Source organism: Euleptes europaea, chromosome 7 (assembly GCF_029931775.1).
Source record: "Euleptes europaea isolate rEulEur1 chromosome 7, rEulEur1.hap1, whole genome shotgun sequence".
Taxonomy (NCBI): Eukaryota; Metazoa; Chordata; class Lepidosauria; order Squamata; family Sphaerodactylidae; genus Euleptes; species Euleptes europaea.
This window is the reverse complement of record NC_079318.1, coordinates 97131354-97151666: the sequence shown is the minus strand read 5'-3', so window position 1 is coordinate 97151666 and position 20313 is coordinate 97131354.

Below are 20313 nucleotides of genomic sequence, written 5' to 3'. Positions count from 1 at the left end.
AATTTGCAGCATGGCTGCAAGGGACTCACCTTTGATGGTCACCAAAGTTTGGTGAACTTTGGGACAGGGGGTCCAATTTTATGGGCCCTCAAAGGGGTTGCCCCACCCTGCAGACATTTAAATTGCACGAGTGAGCTGTCCGTCAAGTTCAAAAGTCCAGCATTGCCAAGGACTGGTGGAAAGAGGCAATTCCAGGCTGGCGCCTCAAAGTCTGGGCTCTGCCTTCGTTTCTGGGTCGCTTTGCATGATGTCCATGCAAATGAGCTTACAAATGGACGAAAGGGCTTAAATGCAAGAGAAATAAGAAAACATTCCTTTTGGTGGCAAATGACATCCTGTGAGCAGTCTTTTATTGTGGTCATGAAAAATCTGATTCCAAGAAATGGTCATGGTGCAGGGAAACGAAACCTGTACTTGGACCAACCTTCAGTTGGCCAGCAGGTTTTTCTTTTTTTGGGGGGGGGGTGAGATCGGAGGCAGCCAAAGTCTCAACCACGGGGACTCTGAAATAGATTGCTCATCCACGTGGATGAAGAAATCTCCTTCAGAAGCCTGGTGGTGTCAGCAGCTGTTGAAGCTGGCTCTGTTTATTTGGAGGGTATATCCCTCCGGATGGGACTGGTGAGCCCTGTCTTTTAATGACTCTTCTGCCTCCAGGCTAGTCTTCTGTTGGAAAGTTGGTCAGACCAAGTTGGCTCCAATTACATGATCCCCATCTCAAAAGGGCCTCAACTATGGGGCTCTAACAAAACCAATCAAAAAAAGAAAGAAAAAGGGGAGACAGCAGAGAGCCATGGCTATGAGCAGAGGCACATAGCCGAACCTGAAAAGCTGAAACTATATTCGGCTTTTTCGGGAATCACCTATTGGGCTACAGCTTTAACCCCAGGTTTTCGCATTCGGTAAACCCTAAACCCAAAATTTACCGAAATGGCTAATTTATTTTCGGTGCAGGTTTATCGATATTCACAACCCTAATTTGGATGGAAGGCCACCAAGGGAGGCCAGGTTTGCAACACAGAGTCAGGCAATGGCAAACTGCCTCTGAACGTCTCTTGCCTTGAAAATCCTGTGCAGTTGTCATAAGTCTGATGCAACTTGATGTCATTTTCCATCACGAGAAGGGCTGGAAATATAGTCTAGAAATGAGCTGTAATTCTGTGGAATCCCCAGGTCCCACTTGGAGGCTGGCATCCTTAGTTAAACAGGTTACTGGGCTGGATTGTCCAGTGAGCTTGTCCAGCAGGGCTCATCTTATGTTTGTCTTTCAGGAGTTCCCCAAAGCTGAAGAAAATGTCTTACCAGAAGACTCAGCAATGCCATCAGCCTCCAGTTTGCCCACCATCTTGTGTGACTCCAAGTGACCCTCCAACATATTCTAAGCCATGCTTTCCTGCAACATGCCAAGGATCCGATGGGAGCACATGCCAAGTCTCTGGTGGCAGCACATGTCAAGGCTCTGGTGGTAGTGCATGCCAAGGCTCTGGTGGCAGCGCATGCCAAGGCTCTGGTGGTAGCACATGCCAAGGCTCTGGTGGCAGTGCTTGCCAATCAACAAGTCCATGTCAAGAGTCCACTGGAAAGCCATCCCAATGTTCGTCAGGCAAAGCTGATGGCAGTCATCACCATCATTCTTTCCAACAGCACAAGCAATGCTAACTTCCTCGAAAGAATCAGCCAGCAAGCCATGAAAGCATATGAATAAATGCTCCTGATGTTAATCTCCTGATTCAAAGTCTCTTTCTCTTGACTTCTTCTTGGTATTATATACATAGTATCTGGGATTGGGAGGATAAAAATGGAGAGAAGTAGAATGAGGTACAGTGCTTTGGGACCCCATTGGGGAGAAAGGTGGGGTATAAATGAAATAAATATATAAGTAGAATCACAGAATCATAGAGCTGGGAGGAACCAACAGTGTCATCTAGTCCAACCCCCTGCACAACGCAGGAAATTCAAAACTACCTCCCCCCCCAGCGTCCCCAGGTACCCCTACTCCAGGGCCAGAGGAAGGCAAAAACCACCACTACAACAACAACCCTTGAGGATCCCTGGCCAATCTGGCCTGGAAGAAAACTGCTTCCTGAACTCAAAGTGGCGGACAGCATTACCCTGGGCATGCAAGGAAGGGCCACGAGAGCCAAACACTGATGCAAACTTTCCTGCCCTCCCTCTCATGATCTGTCTAAGTTCACAAAACCAGCATTGCTGACAGATGGCTATCTAGTAGGGTTTCCAACCTCCAGGCACTAGCTGGAGATCTCCTGCTATTACAACTGATCTCCAGCCAATAGAGATCAATTGCTGCTTTGGAGGATGGACTCCATAGAATTATAGTCAGCTGAGGCCCCTCCCCTCCCCAAATCATACCCCTGATTCCAATGAGGAAGCTTTACAGAGACCTCAGTTAACCCCCTAAGGTGAGATAGCCTCATGTGCCCATTCATTGGCATCAGGGGATGAGGAACTTACTCAACCAAGGGCAGGAAGGGTTGCGTCAGTGTGTTGCTCTTGCAGCCCTTTCTTATATGCCCAGGGTAATGTCGATTGCCACTTTGGGGTCAGGAAGCAATTTTCCTCCAGGCCACACTGGCCAGGGATCCTGGAGGGTTATTTTTATTTTTGGCCATCTTCTGGCCATGGAGTATGTTACCTAAACTGCTCTTTTAGGGGGAAATTAGCATGAGCAGAAGGTATTAATTTATTAAGCGGGGATCGCCCAATGTTTACGAGGGTTGTTTTCAGTGACTCTCAGAATAAAGACAAACCCAGGAATTTCCATATTAAAAAAGTGTTTATGTATATTCATTCATTCAATGTTGCAAATACATACATACAAGAAACTATAAAAATAAAGGAGGTAAGCTAGAGACATTGAGGGAGTTATTAATTAGGGGATACTTTACCATACTCTAGAAGTGGAGATGTTCCAAAATCTGTGGCTTCTATGCAAAACAAATACAAAGGGAGATGGAAGAGGAATGCACACCGGAGCCTTGAAATCAGCCAAGTCACCGGAGGGGGGGGGGAAGTGTGGAGATCCATGGAACTCAACACACAAGAGAGACAGGACAGAGTTAAGGGGAAGGTCTGAACTGGAACTTTGTTGGGTAGGGCAAAATATACCTTTCTCTGGGGGTGAGGGAAGTGAGATTCTCCAAATGGCTCCTTCCAACAACAAAAATGGATCAAAGGCTTCAGGATCAGAGATAGGATGGAATGACAATTTGCAATCTAAGCTGGCATCAGTGATTTATACACATCCTGGGAATGGCTCGACTCGGATCTTCTCATGTTCGACAGGGCCCCCGGAGGCTGTAAATCTTTACATGCCAGGGAGGCGGCAGGGGAATCCTTTAATGTAGATAGCTGAGGATGTTTTCACACAGGATACGGAGGGGGCGATGAGCATCAGGAGGCGGCGACGTGATGCTTTCGCCTTGCAATAATGGCTTCTACAGGATCAAGAGACAATCAGGATCATGGCGACTCTTTTGCTGGTTCTGCAGGTGACCCGGTCTCTCGTCCTGGAACAGCCTGTTGTTGCAATGGAGCACTAGCCCAGGGCAATGGGCTGATGGTGCTTTAGATAGTACATAGAGTCTCTGATGTGGTTGCCATAACCAGGGCTGGAGGGTCAGGCAATGCAACGTTTCAAACAGCTCAGGGAGTCTCTGGTGTGGGTGCCATGACCAGGGCTGGAGGGTCAGGCAGCACATATCGTAACAAGTAGGGGTCACTGGGGGTGTGTGGGGAGGTAGTTGTGAATTCCCTGCATTGTGCAGGGGGTTGGACTAGATGACCCTGGATGTCTTTTCCAACTCTTTGTCACTATGATTCTATGACTGGAAGTGCTGTCAGAGTGTTGCCAGGGAGGTTTTCGGAATTTGAGAAGAACTCTGTAGTTTAACCATTTTCTTTTTCATTTTTCTCCCGCTGCCCAGATGAGCAGTGGTGGGAAGACCCTGCTGTGGGGTGGGGGATTCCCTTTCCCCATGAGGAATTTGAGAAGCCTAGGTCAGGGTTATCTGCCTTTTTATGACACTGAATGTCTCTGTGTTAGAGAAATGAATAGTCCTCATTTGTCTCTCAGCTTTCCGCCCACTAACCCTTATATCTTCTGAGCTTGTATGGAGTGCAAACCCAAGGATTATTCTTTGAGGCTACTAATCTGGGCCTAGTGCTGAGGGGAAAGGTTTTTCTACTACATATCCCCCTCCTAGGGTTGTCAACCTCCAGGTACTAGCTGGAGATCTCCTGCTATTACAACTGATCTCCAGTCAATGGAGATCAGTTCCCCTGGAGAAAATGGCTGCTTTGGCAATTGGACTCTATGGCATTGAAGTCCCTCCCCTCCCCAAACCCTTTCCTCCTCAGGCTCTGCCACAAATACCTCCTACCAATGGCAAAGAGGGACCTTTCAACCCTACCCCCTCCTGTCAAGACACTGAGCTCTGTTTTTCCATGCATGAATGTAATTAGTCCAGTGTGAACCACAATGTGGCATAAGGTAAAGAATTGTGTGAACCTTTGTGTGCAGGCAAAGTAGACTCTTTGGGCTGGTTGCATTTTCATCATATGACATTCTGGCCTAAGCTGCGTTTATGAAGTAAAAAACTGTTCCACTTGTGAAAGGCCATTCCCAGTGGCAATAATTCTACAAAGACCTTCATTCGGCTGGTTTACCCGTGCATTGGGCCATTGCGTTAGCCTATTTACCTGGTGGCAGTGGCCAAACTCCCACCCCCACCCTCAGCCCCCTTCCCTAGGATCATAGAGTTGGAAGTTGCCATAGATACCATCTAGTTCAACTCCCTGCTCAATGCAGGACCAGGCTGGAACATCCCTGACAAGTGTTTGTCCAGCTGCTGCTTGAAGATGGCCAGTGAGGGGGAGCTCACCACCTCCCTAGGCAGCTGATTTCACTATCGAACAACTCTTACTGTAAGTTCCCCCCCTCCAATGTCCAGCTGGTTCCTTTCCACACATAATTTATACCCATCATGACAAGTTCTATCCTCTGCTGCTAACAGGAACATCTCACTGCCCTCCTCTAAGTGACAGCCTTTCAAATCAATAAAGCAATCATGTCCCCCCTTAACCTCTTTTTCAGACTAAACATTCCCAGGTCCCTCAGCCTTTCCTTGTAGGGCGTGGTCTCCAGGCCCCTGATCATCCTCGTTGCTCTCCTCTGCACCCGCTCCAATCTGTCTACATTCTTTTTGAAGAGAGGCCTCCAGAACTCCACACATTTCTCCATCTCCCAATGCTACTGGTGTCTATTCTTCAACCCATGTTGCAAGTTGTCCATCCAGACAATACAATCACACAGTCCTTTGGCAACTGGTGGGAACTTTGGGGGGCAGGGACACGCAGAGTATGTGTCATCATCTGCGCCAGGAAGTGATGTCAGGTAGCTCTAGGAATTGCCAGAAACTCTATGGTAAAACTATAGCATTTTCAGCAGTTCCTTGAGCTACTTTATACCACTTCCAGGTTTTCCTCAGAAATGACATTGTGGTTTATACGATGCACCCCCCATGTCCCCGGGCCTGATGCTCCCACTGGATGCTGCCAGTGGAAGGCTTCCCATCACAGCCCTACCTGCGCCACAGATTCCACACATCAAAGGTTAGTAGCTTTAGCTTACTTGTTTATTTCTGAGGTTCAGAGTCACAGTAATAGGAGCTAGCAATCTAACTCCAGAAAAATATACAGATAGATGAAATTCATTAAGGCTACATCGTCAGCATCTCTGTGGTTCATTGTTGCAAAAGATTATTTATTTAATCTGTGGGGCAAATCATATATTTCCTCAGCAGTCATTGGATGGAGGTTATCGAACGAAATCAGCTGTGTTTACATAAACATCTTAATTAAATTCAGCCTGGCCTCTTGGGAAGCAATAACGTTTTAAAGCATTCGTGTGTTCCTCTGGATGAGGAGCTGTGATAAAATCTTGCTTTCTGGTCAACATCTTTAATGGAAAAGGAAGTTGGCTGCTTTGCAGATGTGGGAGAAAATTGCTAGAAGGGGCTGTGGAAACCCCCCCCACACACACACACAAATGGCGCTAGTTGTATCAGTGCTCTTCTTGGTTTACTTGAAATCCCTTGAGTGTTTTCTCAAGAAAGAGCCATCAATTTGAAATTATGCCTTTGTCAAAAATGGGTGGCCAATTTGCTGTCCACCGACAGCTGATCTCTGGATAAGGTTCACATTTCTTTATCCGTGAAAGCTGGGACACTTTGAATGTGCTGTGCATCTATGTGAGGTGCAAACAGTGATTTTAGTATAGAACTATGGGGTCAGGAAATTCATTGAACCAAGTGGTTGGTTCTCTTTCCCTAGGAAAGGATATTCTGTTATGCGATAGATAATATGGTCATTAAATTTCAATAAATATTACCAGAACCCAGATCAGTGGCAAGGGGTGGATTGCTTTCAGATCTGCCTCCCTGGCCTTCTTCAGGCCCTGGAGAAGGCCACCAGGATGGATCTGAAAGATTTGGAAGGGTTCTGTATTTTTCGGTTTCAGGTTTATTAACCCGAAAATTTTCACCCCCCCTCCAAGTTTTCCTGATTTTTCGGAAAAAATTCGGGTTTGATAAACCCATTGCCGAAAAATACCGGAAAAAGTTGGTGAGCACCCCTAATGACCATTTTATGGATGCAAGGAAAGAAACTAAGAGCTTGCTGCATCTTCGCTTAAAACCATGTCAAGAGTCTAGCCCCAAACTACCTCCCCCGGGAGGAAGATCAAACCAATGCAAACTCCTTCATGGTAACTAAGTTATCCAGTACAATTGGCATGGAGTACAATCATGCAGTATTAACAGTTGTTTTTTAAAATAAAGCATTTAAAGGAATAAGTGGATGAGGTACACTGAGAAATAGAAGTGCAAGCTGAATATGTGGAACATAGGGCTTTTCTCCTTCCAATACCATTTCTTGTCTTCCTTGCTTACTTATTCTGGAGGGGCCATGGGGACGCTTGCTTCCTTTGCTGTTGGTCATGGGGGGGTGGGCATTTGGCCTCAGCTGGTTCCTTCTTCTCTGGGTTGGCCGCGACAGGTGGCTCCTTGCTTGGGGCCTTTTCCTGAGATGCTTGTGGCTCCTTGCTTGGCTCTGGGATGGCCGCGACAGGTGGCTCCTTGCTCGGGGCCTTCTCCTGAGTAGCTTGTGGCTCCTTGCTTGGCTCTGGGGTGGCCGTGGCAGGTGGTTCCTTGCTTGGTACCTTCTCCTGAGCAGCTGTTTGTGGCTCCCTGCTTGGTGACTTCTCCTGGGCAGCTCTCTGTGGCTCCCTGCTTGGTGACTGCTCCTGGGCAGCTGTCTGTGGCTCCCTGCTTGGTGACTTCTCCTGGGCAGCTGTCTGTGGCTCCCTGCTTGGTGACTTCTCCTGGGCAGCTCTCTGTGGCTCCCTGCTTGGTGACTTCTCCTGGGCAGCTGTCTGTGGCTCCCTGCTTGGTGACTTCTCCTGGGCAGCTCTCTGTGGCTCTCTGCTTTGTGTCTTCTCCTGGGCAGCTGTCTGTGGCTCCCTGCTTGGTGACTTCTCCTGGGCAGCTCTCTGTGGCTCCCTGCTTGGTGACTTCTCCTGGGCAGCTGTCTGTGGCTCCCTGCTTGGTGACTTCTCCTGAGCAGCTCTCTGTGGCTCCCTGCTTGGTGACTTCTCCTGGGCAGCTTGTGGCTCCTGGCCTGGAGATCTCTCTTGAGGTTCTTGCTCTGGAGCCTTTACAGCTTCCTTGCTCGGTTGCTTCCTTTCAGGGGTCGGAACGGCAACAGGGGGCAGCTTGCATGGTTGCTTCTCTTGGGAGACCGGTGCCGCTTGGTGGCTCGGCACCGGAGTGACCTCCACGGGTATCTCTTTGATAGGCGCCTTCTCCTTGGCAGGCTCTGACTGGTGGACTGCAGCTGGTGGCTCCTTGGCTGGCTGCTTCTCCTGAGGAACTTGCTCGGCTGCTGTTGGTGGCTCCTTGGTATGTTTGGCCGCCTCAGGTGGTGAGGCAGTGGCTTGCTTGGCCTGAAACTGGTTGTTGGAGGAAGCCATCTTTACTGGCCTTTACTGAATGCAGCCTGGAAGTATCAGAGAAAAGTTTCACATTTCAGTGTCCATCTCACATGTCAAACTTTCACATTTGAAGCATCCAAAAACCCACACCAAGTGCTCAACACGTTTATAAGCAAATGTGACAATTAGCACATTAAAACTTCTGTTCTTCCATCTCCTCCCACAACCTTATATCCATATATAGGGTTGCCGGGTTCCTCTTCCCCACCGGCAGGAGGTTTTTGGGGTGGAGCCTGAGGAGGGCGGGGTTTGGGGAGGGGAGAGACTTCGATGCCATAGAGTCCAATTGCAAAAGCAGCCATTTTCTCCAGGGGAACTGATCTCTATCGGCTGGAGATCAGTTATAATAGAAGGAGATCTCCAGGTAGTACCTGGAGGTTGGCAACCCTATAAATGGTGGTTGTGGTGGAATAAGTGCCCTCAAGTCACATCTGACTGATGGTGACCCCATAGGGTTTTCAAGGCAAGAGACATTCAGAGGTGGTTTGCCATTGCCTGTCTCCAAGTCACAACCCTGACAGAATCATAGAATCATAGAGTTGGAAGGGACCACCAGGGTCATCTAGTCCAACCCCCTGCACAATGCAGGAAATTAACAACTACCTCCTCCCACATCCCCAGTGACCCCAACACTCCCCCCGCCATGCAAGATCCCACAATCAAAGCACTCCCGACAGATGGCCATCCAGCCTCTGCTTAAAGACCTCCAAAGACGGGGACTCCATCACACTCTGAGGCAGCACATTCTACCATCGAACAGCCCTCACTGTCAGAAAGTTCTTCCTAATGTTTAGGTGGAATCACTTTTCTCTTAGTTTAAATCCATTACTCCGTGTCCTAGTCCCTGGAGCAACAGAGAACAAGCTAGTTCCCTCATCAACATGACATCCCTTCAAATATTTAAACATGGCTATTATGTTGTCGAAGGCTTTCACGGTCAGAGTTCATTGGTTCTTGTAGGTTATCCGGGCTGTGTAACCGTGGTCTTGGAATTTTCTTTCCTGACGTTTCGCCAGCAACTGTGGCAGGCATCTTCAGAGGAGTAACACTGAAGGACAGTGTCTCTCTCGAGCCCGGATAACCTACAAGAACCAATGGCTATTATGTCTCCCCTCAACCTTCTCTTCTCCATGAATTCTTAAAGATTATTGCCAGTGGTTCTGAAATCACTTCAGCCAGTTCTTTTAACACCCTTGGATGCAGTTCGCCCGGCCCCGGAGATTTGAATTCATTAAGAGTAGAAAGGTATTCCTGTACTATCTCAGTGTCTATACTATGCTGTAATTCCCCTATTGCATCCTCTGCTCCATTATTCCCAGGTTGAGCACTATTCCCCTTTTGGGAGAAGACTGATACAAAAAAGGAGTTAAGTAATTCTGCCTTTTCTGCCTCCCATGTTAATAGCTCACCATCCTCTCCACGCAATGACCCGATCATTACCTTGATCTTCCTTTTGTTATGGACATAACCAAAAACCCCTTTTTTGTTGTTTTTAACTTCCCTGGCTAGCCGGAGCTCATTCTGCGCTTTAGCCTTCCTGACTTCCTCCCTACATGTGCTGGCTACTTGTTTGAATTCCTCTTTGTTGATTTCTCCCTTTTCCCATTTCTTGAATATGCCCTTCTTAAATCCTATCTCAACCAAAAGTTCTTTAGTCATCCACCCTGGTTTCTTCAAATCTCTATCTTTTTTCCTCCTCGTGGGAATTGATTGAAATTGTGCCTTCAATATCTCCTTTTTTAAGAATTTCCCATCCTTCATGTACTCCCTTCTCATTCAATATTCTCACCCACGGGATCACACCCAGTAGTTCCCTAAATTTATTGAAATCAGCTTTCTTAAAGTCTAGAGTACATGTTTGACTATTTCTTGCTTCTCCTTTCTGCTGTATAACAAACTCCAGGAGAACATGGTCACTCCCACCTAAAGATCCCACTCCTTCTACCCCATAAACCAAGTCATCACAATTTGTTAAGATCAGATCCAAAATGGCTGTTCCCCTTGTCGCTTCTTCCACTTTTTGGACTATGATGTTGTCTGCAAGGGAAGTGAGGAATTTGTCAGACCTAGTTGTTTTGGCAGAGTTAGCCTTCCAACAGATGCCAGGATAATTGGAATCTCCCATTACTACTACATCTTTCTTTTTTGAATGTTTGGACATCTGTTCCAGGAAAGCATCATCTAACTCTTCACTTTGGCTTGGGGGTCTATTATATACCCCCACAATGACATCACTATTTTTCTCTCCCTTAATTTTTACCCAGATGGTTTCAAGCTGGGTTCCAGTGTTTAAGTCCTGGATCTCCTCGTAGGTGTAATCATCCCTAACGTATATTGCTACCCCTCCCCCCTTCTGATTTGGTCTATTTCTCCGAAATAGGTTATACCCTTCAATTAATACATTCCAATCATGAGACTCGTCCCACCAGGTTTCCGTAATACCTATTATATCATATTTGCTTTTTTCTATTAAAAGTTCTAGTTCATCTTGCTTATTTCCCATGATATTCCTTGGAGGTCTCCCATCCAAATACCAGCCAGGAGTCTCAAAGCAGCTTACAATCGCCTTCCCATCTCCTCCCCACCACAAACACCTTGTGAGGTAGGTAGGGCTGAGAGAGATCAGAGAGAACTGTGTCTAGCCCAAGGTCACCCAGCAGGCTTCATGGGGAGGAGTGGGGAATCAAACCCGGTGCTCCAGATTAGAGTCCACCGCTCTTAACCACTACACTGCGCTGCCTCTTATGGTGACCCTATAAGGTTTTCAAGACAAGAGATAAACATAAATGAGTTGCCATTGCCTGCCTTTGCACAACAACTTTAGACTTTCTTGGTGGTTTCCCACCCAAGTACTAACCAGGGCTGACCCTGCTTAGTGTCTGGAGCCTGACAAGATTAGGCTAGCCTGGGCCAAGATATAAGCTGTTTTAATTAGGGATTGACTGGAATGCTGATGATAGTGAAAGAATAAATTGTTACATGTCCCAAGCCATTGAGTTGAAGCAGGCTGTATGTTTGAGTAAATCATTACGACGCATGAGAACTTGTCTGAAGTTCGCCCACCTACTCGAGGAAGTTTTGTAATTTCATTTTTGGCAATAACAGGCTTATGTCTCCCTCCACCTCTTCATTCCACAGTCAATAGAACAGAGCAAACAGATTTTGAAATTGGGAGAAATTTCAAAAGCAGTTTGTAACCCTACCTCAAGGGGCTCTGCCATTCAGAAGAGGATGCTTTGTTTTTGGCTAGCCTGATCTCATCATATCTCAGAAGCTAAGCGGTGTCAGCCTTGGTTTGTATTTGAATGGAATACCACCCCAAAATACCAGGGTTGCTATGCAGAGGAAGGCAACGGCAAAGCACCTCTGTTAGTCTCTTGCTTTGAAAAACCTGCGGGGTTGTCATAAGTCGATGTTGACTTGATGGCAAAAAAAAGTCTATTGGGCTTGTGAGGTTCTTGCAGAAAACCTAGTCCTATTACAAATAAAGTTGATGCTAGGCTGTTGCCACCATCAGCTGCTAGTACTTTCTAAACAACTGTAATTGCTATTGAGTACAACTACTACTGCAAACACCAGCATCTTTACTACTACTTCTCTATACTACCCCATTGCCTCTATTAGAAGAAGAAGAAGAAGAAGAGTTGGTTTCTCCACCACTACTTAAGGAAGAATCAAACTGGCTCACAATCGCCTCTTCCCCTCCCCACAACAGATACCCTGTGAGGTAGGTGGGGCTGAGAGAGCTGTGACTAGCCTTCGGTCACCCAGCTGGTTTCATGTGTTGGAGTGGGGAAACAAATCCAGTTCACCAGATTAGTGCCCACTGCTCATGTGGAGGAGCAGGGAATCAAACCCGGTTCTCCAGGTCAGAGTCCACCGCTCCAAACCACTGCTCTTAACCATTATGCCACGCTGGCTCTCAGCATGATTAGTGATGCTTTTGATTACCCATGGGAGTAGCACTATGATGCTAGGAGTAGTAATGCTTGCTGTGGCAGCACTGTAGAGAGCACTTGTATTGGCAACAGTTGCAGTCATGATGGCCATGCTCTTCTTACTAACACCATTAATCATAATAACTAAGAGTAACAGTAGTACAGTAGTACTATTACCACCAATAAAAATACCACTCTCTGCTCGCCTCATAAATCTGACATCTAAAGTTACAGCAATTACTCTTTTACCCATGCCCAGGTTTACCCTTGTATTACATTCTTAAGCAATAGAGTTGCATCAAGAAGTAAAAATAATAATGATAAATGTTATTTGTATCCCACGATCCGGGCTCAGGGTGGCAAATAACAGGTAGGTATGCATAATATAAATACAAATGAAAATCAATCTAAAGGAATCTAAACGCATCACTAATTAAGAACTCCTATATTATTGTTACCCAGATTATTCCACCCTCAGGAGGATATTATAAAAGGGGAGGGGCCCTAGCTCAGTGGTAGGGCATCTGCTTGGCATGCAGAAGGTCCCAGGTTCAATCCCCAGCATCTCCAGTTAAAGGGACTAGGCAAGTAGGTGATGTGAAAGACCTCTGCCTATTTGAGTAGTCAATACTGACTTTGATGGACCAAGGGTCTGATTCAGTATAAGTCAGCTTCATGTGTGTCCATGTGAGGCTGTGCATCAGTGCCTACCATTGATGTCACCCAATCTGTGAGCAGAACGAAAGGATGAACAAAAGGATGGAGACAGACCAGACATGGGGATAGGGAAAACACAGCCAGGAAAACAGAAAGGGGAGAAGGGTCAAGGAGGGAAGGAAAGAAGGGAAGGGGTAAGGAGCCCAGGCTCTAGATGTAAATCCATCACTTCCCTCAGTTGGGTAGTAGTGGACAATTGCCCAACAATTAAGGGGGCTGCCTGTCACCCCTGAGCTGGTCAGATGGGCAAAAGCTGGCCAGCTGAAACGGGGGGCAATTAATGTAACTTCTGGGTTTACCACGGAGGTGACGGGGACGCTCTAGCACATCCCTCCAAAAACTCTATGGAGACCATAGAGTTTTTGGAGGAATGTGCTAGAGCATCCCCATCACTTCCAGGTTTACCCCAGAAGTGATGTTATTGTGCCGATCCCCCTCCCCCTCCCCTCCAGCCCCACCACAACAAAGCACCTGCTGGTGGAGAAGAGGGACCTGGCAACCCTAGTGCTCAACCATAAGCCTGGTGGTCTTACTGGCCCTGCAGAATTTGGTTAGATCCTGCAGGGCCCTGGTAGGACAGGCAAATGAGCTCTGCCACCCTTGTGACCGACATATTTTTCTTTTCTTTGAAGAAATCTGCAAGGGGGGAAATTGGAAGTAATCTAGCAAGAAAGCTAGTCGAGGACTATTCCGACATCGGCTTCTGGTAGTACTACAGGTCTTATTACAATTGATAGGGTTGCCAAGCTGCGGGGGGGGGGGGGGTTGGAGACCTCCCGGAATGACCACCAATCTCCAGAGTACAGAAGCCAGTTCACCTGCAGAAAATGGCAACTTCAGATGCAGACTCCATCAATTCCAAGATGAAATTCCTCTCCCGGTTCCCCCTTTCACACACACTGCCGCAGCTCTCCAGGAGTTGGGAACCCTCACGATTGACATTACTATTAGTACTACTATCAGTATTACTACTGGTAGTACCACCGCTACCCATTAGAACCAGCCGAATAACCCACCCCATTACTATAACACCCACCTCACTACTACCACATGGTATGAATAGACGAAGAAGAAGAGTTGGTTTTTATATCCCACTTTTCTCTACCTTTAAGGACTCTCAAAGCAGCTTACAATCGCCTTCCCTTTCCCTCCCCACAACAGACAGCTTGTGAGGAAGGTGGGGCTGAGAGAGTTCGGAGAGAACTGTGACTGGCCCAAGGTCACCCAGCGGGCTTCATGCGGAGGAGCGGGGGAATCGAACCCGGCTCTCCAGATGAGAGTCCGCTGCCCTTAACCACCACACCACACTGGCTCTGCTACCTGTGAGGGTGAAGAGAAATCGACTTACCCAATGAATCGTAGTAGTGGATTAGCTTCGATTGTAGCTGCAGGGATGGCGAGTCCTTTTTATACCATGCCAAAGCCCAACCCTCCCGACCGTCTGGGGAAGCTGGATGACTCTAGCCTTTCACAACCACGTAGTCATCAGCCCTTTCCTCATTGAGTTGGGAAGGGAACTCCCTTCCCTCCGACTCGGCCCCCATGATGGCTGCAGGCCATTTATGCCAATCGTCTCCTTGACTCATCTGCATGCTAATGTTCCGCAAACAGAAGCGTGTTCTCCACTGGTGAATCGGCACGGTGGCAAGGGCACCCCAAAGCTGGATTTGCCATTCAGCTGAGCACCTGACCATTGGGGAACCCAGCCAAAACGAGGCCTTGTGTTATTGTAATGGGCTTCCCAGTGTGAAGGGTGCACAATTATTTCTTCCTTTTGTTCCATCATCCCTTGAATATATTTGGTACGACATCTCTGAACACCAGGTTCCTGAGACAGTTTACCGAAAAGATTACAAAAGGGCAATAAAATCCAGAGGACCAGTTATAGCTAGGGTTGCCAGGTCCCTCTTCGCCACCGCCGGGAGGTTTTGGGGGCGGAGCCTGAGGAGGGCAGGGTTTGGGGAGGGGAGGGGCTTCAATGCCATAGAGTCCAATTGCCAAAGGGGCCATTTTCTCCAGGGGAACTGATCTCTGTCAGCTGGAGATCAATTTTAATAGCAAGAGATCTCCAGCTAGTACCTGGAAGTTGGCAACCCTAGTTACAACCCCAGCTGAAAATCATAAAGGAGAACAAGAGGAGTCAAAAAGTGGCACGATGCAAGAATACAACAGGAGGAGGTGGGCTTCCAGAAGATAAGCACATAAGAACATAAGAACATAAGAAAAGCCCTGCTGGATCAGACCGAGGCCCATCAAGTCCAGCAGTCTGTTCACACCGTGGCCAACCAGGTGCCTCTGGGAAGCCCCCAAGCAAGACGACTGCAGCAGCACCATCCTGCCTGTGTTCCACAGCACCTAAGATAATAGGCATGCTCCTCTGATCCTCGGATCCTGGAGATCTCCCATCCCGGCATTTACCAGACCCTGGTCTTACTGTTTGCCCAATGGTATCATGCCCCCATTTTCAGTAGGGTTGCCAACCTCCAGGTGGTGGCTGGAGATCCCCTGAGATTACACCTGATCTCCAGCTGACAGAGATCAGTTCACCTGGAGAAAATGGCCGCATTGGATTGTGGCATAATACCCCAAACCCCACCGTCCCCAGGCTCCACCCCCAAATCAACCCAGAGTGGGCAACCCTAGTTCTGACCCTTGGCTTATCCCTTACTAGTAGGGCTGCCAACCTCCAGGTGGTGGCTGGAAATCTCCTGCTGTTACAACTGATCTCCAGCCGACAGGGATCAGTTCCCCTGGATAAAATGGCTGCCTTGGCAATTGGACTCTATGGCATTGAAGTCCCTCCCCTCCTCAAACCCTCCCCTCCTCAGGCTCTGCCCCCCCCAAATCTCCAGGTATTACCCAAACTGGAGATGGCAACCCTATTTCTCAGTCCCCAACCTTGATAATTCGAGGGGGTGCAAATTCAGGTTTGGGCATTTCAGCATGCCCTGGAGAAAAACCTAACATGAAATATAAAAGGATATTATACCCCATGGCCCTTTCACGTTTTAAAATGGAAAAGGAAAGGAAAGGATGACTCTGAGGCTGCATCACAACCTCTGGTCTTTCCTTCTGCGGGAGGTAGAACCCACCTGGGCCCCAACAGGTGGAGAATGGCTGCCGGGCTGCTGGTAGACATGATGCTGCCTTACATAGAATCAGACCCTTGGTTCATCGAGATTAGTCTTGTCTACTCAGACTGGCAGCAGCTCTCCAGCATCTCAGGTGAAGGTTTTTCACATCATGCACAACTTGATCCTTTTAGCTGGAGATGCTGGGGATTTAACCTGGGTCCTTCTGCATGCTGAGCAGATAAGGTTGCCAACCTCCAGGTTCTAGCTGGCACTCTCCTGCTATTTCTTTCTTTCTTTCCCCCTGTTCTTAGACCGAGGTCTTGAACAATAAGACCATAAAACTTAAATAAGACCCATCCTAAAAAACACCTCCCTCTCTTCTCTGCAGCCTCAAAAAAGCGAGCAACAAAATAAGTAGGAAGGTTCCGAGAGAGTTACTGAGAAGGAAGCCGTGTCTGCTGCTCAGAAATAACATTACATCCTTCATGCTTCTCTAGACATTTCCCTAGTCTCTATGGTAAAAACCATAGAGACTGGAGAAATTGCTAGAGCCTCACCTGGAAATGACATCACATTCCGCTGAAACGACACCCTCTCCAGGCACCTTCTCCCAAATATTCCTGCATTTGTTGATGCAGGGCTGGCAATATTTCACATAAGGCTGCTCATGCACAGAATAAGGTGGATAATATGGACTTATATGGACAGCAAATCTTGGCCATCTTCTGGTCACTGGGTGTGTGTGTGGGGGGAGGTAGTTGTGAATTTCCTACATTGTGCAGGGGGTTGGACTTGATGACCCTGGTGGGCCCTTCCACCTCTATGATTGTATTATTCTATTCTATGATTAGTTTGTTGAATTTGTTGGTTGCTTCTGGGTTCCCTTGACTCCCAAGTGGCATGGAGCAGCAACAGGTCTGTGAGTGGGGTTGCCAAGTCCCTCCTCACAACCGGCAGGAGGGTTAGGGAGGTGGGGTTGGGGGCATCATGCTGGGGGGACGCTCAAGCGCTTACAAAAACTCTATGGTTCCATAGAGTTTTTTTCATGAGTGCTAGAGTGCTCCCACAGCGTAATGCCGTCACTTCTGCATAAATAGGAAGTAACATCATCACGTAGATGATGCCGATCGCTCCCCCCTCTTCCCCCAGCCTGCTTCTGCCCGCCAACCAGCGGAGAGTCAGCAGGCGGCAGAAGCAACCGGCGGCGATTGCCTGCCATAACCAGGCAGTTGGGGACCCTATTTGTGAGGGATCTCTGTGAGAATGTACCCTAGCTCTACGGCATTATACCCCATTGAAGCCCATCCCCTCCCCAATGTGATAATCGTCCTCTATGTTTTGGGGATGACAGTTTTCTTAACATTTCATTTATTTCTTTGTCTGCATGCCTCATCACAAATACCTTGGGATTTATCGGGTTAAGTTCATTAGGTGCATTTAAAAGCCAGTTGTCTTGCTTAGCCACCCAAACACCCTGCCCGGACATTGTGAGGGCAAACCCAGAGGCATTTTTATGTCAGCATCTAGTGTTGGTACAGCTGTAGGAAGCCCTCTCTAGCCCCAGGCGAGACAAGCTGTTCCGCCATTGCACTTGTGCTAATTGGTTGATTCAATTTGGTTTAAAGCAAGGCAATCAACTAAAAGCTTTTAATTGGTTGCTACTCTGGAAACCCTCTGTGGCAGTGCTCATTCACAATGGCATCTACTTTCTATTGCTGCTCCCCTGAAGTATTTCCAGAGGAATAGTAAATTCATGTGCCAGTTAAGCACAATGGGAAAACTACCCCCCAACCCCTTTAGCCAGAAAATCACGCTTCTGCAGGCATGACCAGATATCTGCAGGCATGACCATGATAAACTGTCCAAAAATGTTTTGGGGAGGGGAGGGAAGAGAAAAGACTTTTTTCACATGAATACTTAATACCAGAATTCAGGGTCATCTCAAGAGCTTGATTGACAGGAGGTTTAAGACAGAGAAAAGGAGGAGTTCTTTGGCCAACACTCATCACTAGCACGTGGAATTCTTGACATTCTCTGGATGAAGATCTGGAGATGGCCATAAGGTTAGACCTCTGTTAGTCCATAGAGAACTCATCTTTAACCCATGGTTTGGGACCTTCAGGTAGGTCCCATAGTCCCACCCAATGGGTCATGAGCCCCTGTACAGCTGCCATTTTTGCTGTTTCTGACTGACCTGTGGCTAGTGTGCATGGTGAAGAGAGCAAGACTCAAAGACCTCGTTCCTCCCTGGCCACCTCCCTCTTCCATCACATCCTGGCCACATTGTCTGCCAACCCGTTTTTGTTCCATTCAGCACAGAACCTGCTACTATGCAGTCAGTGTTGAACCCTGAGGAAGACTAACTTCGAAACAAGATGATTACCGGATCCCTGTCTATCATTATTGAGGGGTACTTATTCTTCTTATAAGTGTGGCTTGAAGTTATCTGTGTGGACTATCAATATCACCATGGAAATTTTGGATTCCTTTCATGAACAGAATTTACTGCATGGCATACCCTGTGATGAAACAGGCATTGTTTTGGACTCACAGTTTTTGCACCTTGCTACTTGTTTATTTCGTTGTTAATATAGATTGTGACTTTTGCATCTATTATTGTTTCTGAAATTCTTATTGAAAAGCCAGTGCGGCTGGTTTTTCTCTTGCAGAACACTCTGCTCATGACTGAAGCTCTAGGCTTGCCAACCTCCAGGTGGTGGCTGGAGATCTCCTGCTATTACAACTTATCTCCAGGCAACAGAGATCCGTTCCCTTGGAGAAAATGGCCGCATCTGGAAGGTGGACTGTATGGGATTGTACCCCATTGAAGTCCCCATTGAAGAAATAAAGCCAGAGCTCTGTTAGGGAAGGCAATTTTGTGCTTCATAGGGTTGCCAGCTTCTGGTTGGGAAATGGCTGGAGATTTTGGGGGTGGAGCCTGAAGAGGGCAGAGCTTGGGGAGGGGAGGGGCTTCAATGGGGTATAATGCTGTAGAGCTAGGGTTGCCAGGTCCCTCTTCACCACCAGCGGGAGGTTTTCGGGGCAGAGCCTGAGGAGGGTGGGGTTTGGGGAGAGGAGGGACTTCAATGCCATAGAGTCCAATCGCCAAAGCAGCCCTTTTCTTCAGGGGAAGTGATCTCTATTGGCTGGCGATCAGTTGTAATAGCAGAAGATCTCCAGCCACCACCTGGAGTCAGCACCCCTACATATATAGCCCACCTTCCAAAGTGGCACTTTTCTCCAGGTGAACTGATCTCTGCCACCTGGAGGTCAGTTGTAATAGCAGGAGGTTTCCAGCTGCCACCTGGAGATGGCAAGCCTAATTAAAGGCCACTAAGAAGGCCAACAGTTACAACAAGCATTACAAAAAAAAATCATAAAACAATTAAATTCAGAAGTAAAATACACATATAAAAGCAGGAAGGAGGGAATGCCAGACTAAACCAAAAAAGTGTTCACTGGCGGAAGATAATAATAGAGGAAGACAGATCACAGAGGAGAGAGCTCCATGGTTTTGGTGCCACAACTGAGAAGGCCCTTTCTGTGGTTTCCACCTGTTTAATCTCAGAAGGTGGGGGCACCTGAAACAGGGCCTCAGAACATAACTTTAGTGGTTGGGTAGGTTTGTATGCCGGTAGGTGTGCTTCTCTGAAGGAAGTGCTTCTCTGAAGGAAGGTCATCAATACAAGCATCCTGAATTAGGACAAGAGACAAACCGGGAGACATTGTAGCTATGCTGAGAGTGGAGTGATAGTGTTCCTGCAAACCATTTCCTTCAACCTTCTGGTCCCAGCATTCTGTGCTTCAGGACAGTCTTCCAGGGCAGCCCCATGTAGAGCGCATTGCAATAATCTAATCTGAATGTTACCAGGGCATACACCACAGTGTCAAGATCTCCTTCAAGAGGAAGGCAACACTATCCAGGTGACATCTTAAATCCCAAGTCTTGCTCTTGAGTACTACTTATAGAAGTTAGACACTTGGCTGTGGAACCGGGGGTCTTCGTAGTGCACTGACTCCCTCCTAAGGGAGATTCACCTGGCACCATCATTGATTTTCATTCAAGTACCAAGCTAACTCCTCTTCTTTGTAAATGCTTTTAGTAGTAAATATTTTTGATGGTTTTGAACTGCTGCTGCTCTTTCAAAATGCCATTTATTTATTGTTTACCACTTTTGTTAATTTAGCTTTAAATGGTGTCTTGAGGATTTTATAAAGGCAAAGCAGGGTACAAGTCTATGCAAATAAATAAAGCACCATATGATCATCTACTAGTTTAAGTTTATCCCTTCCTTTCTAAGGGCATTGTGCAGGGGGTTGGACTAGATCAGAGCTTCCTAAACGTTTTCTACTTGTGACCCCTTTTCACCTGAGAAATTTTTATGTGACCCCGGGTATATAGGTATATAAAATAGGTACATAAATCAAACATTTACTGATAATAAATCATAAAGACATTTATTTTAACACAATTCTTTGATATACATATAATTTTGCCATTTACTGTTGCCAAATT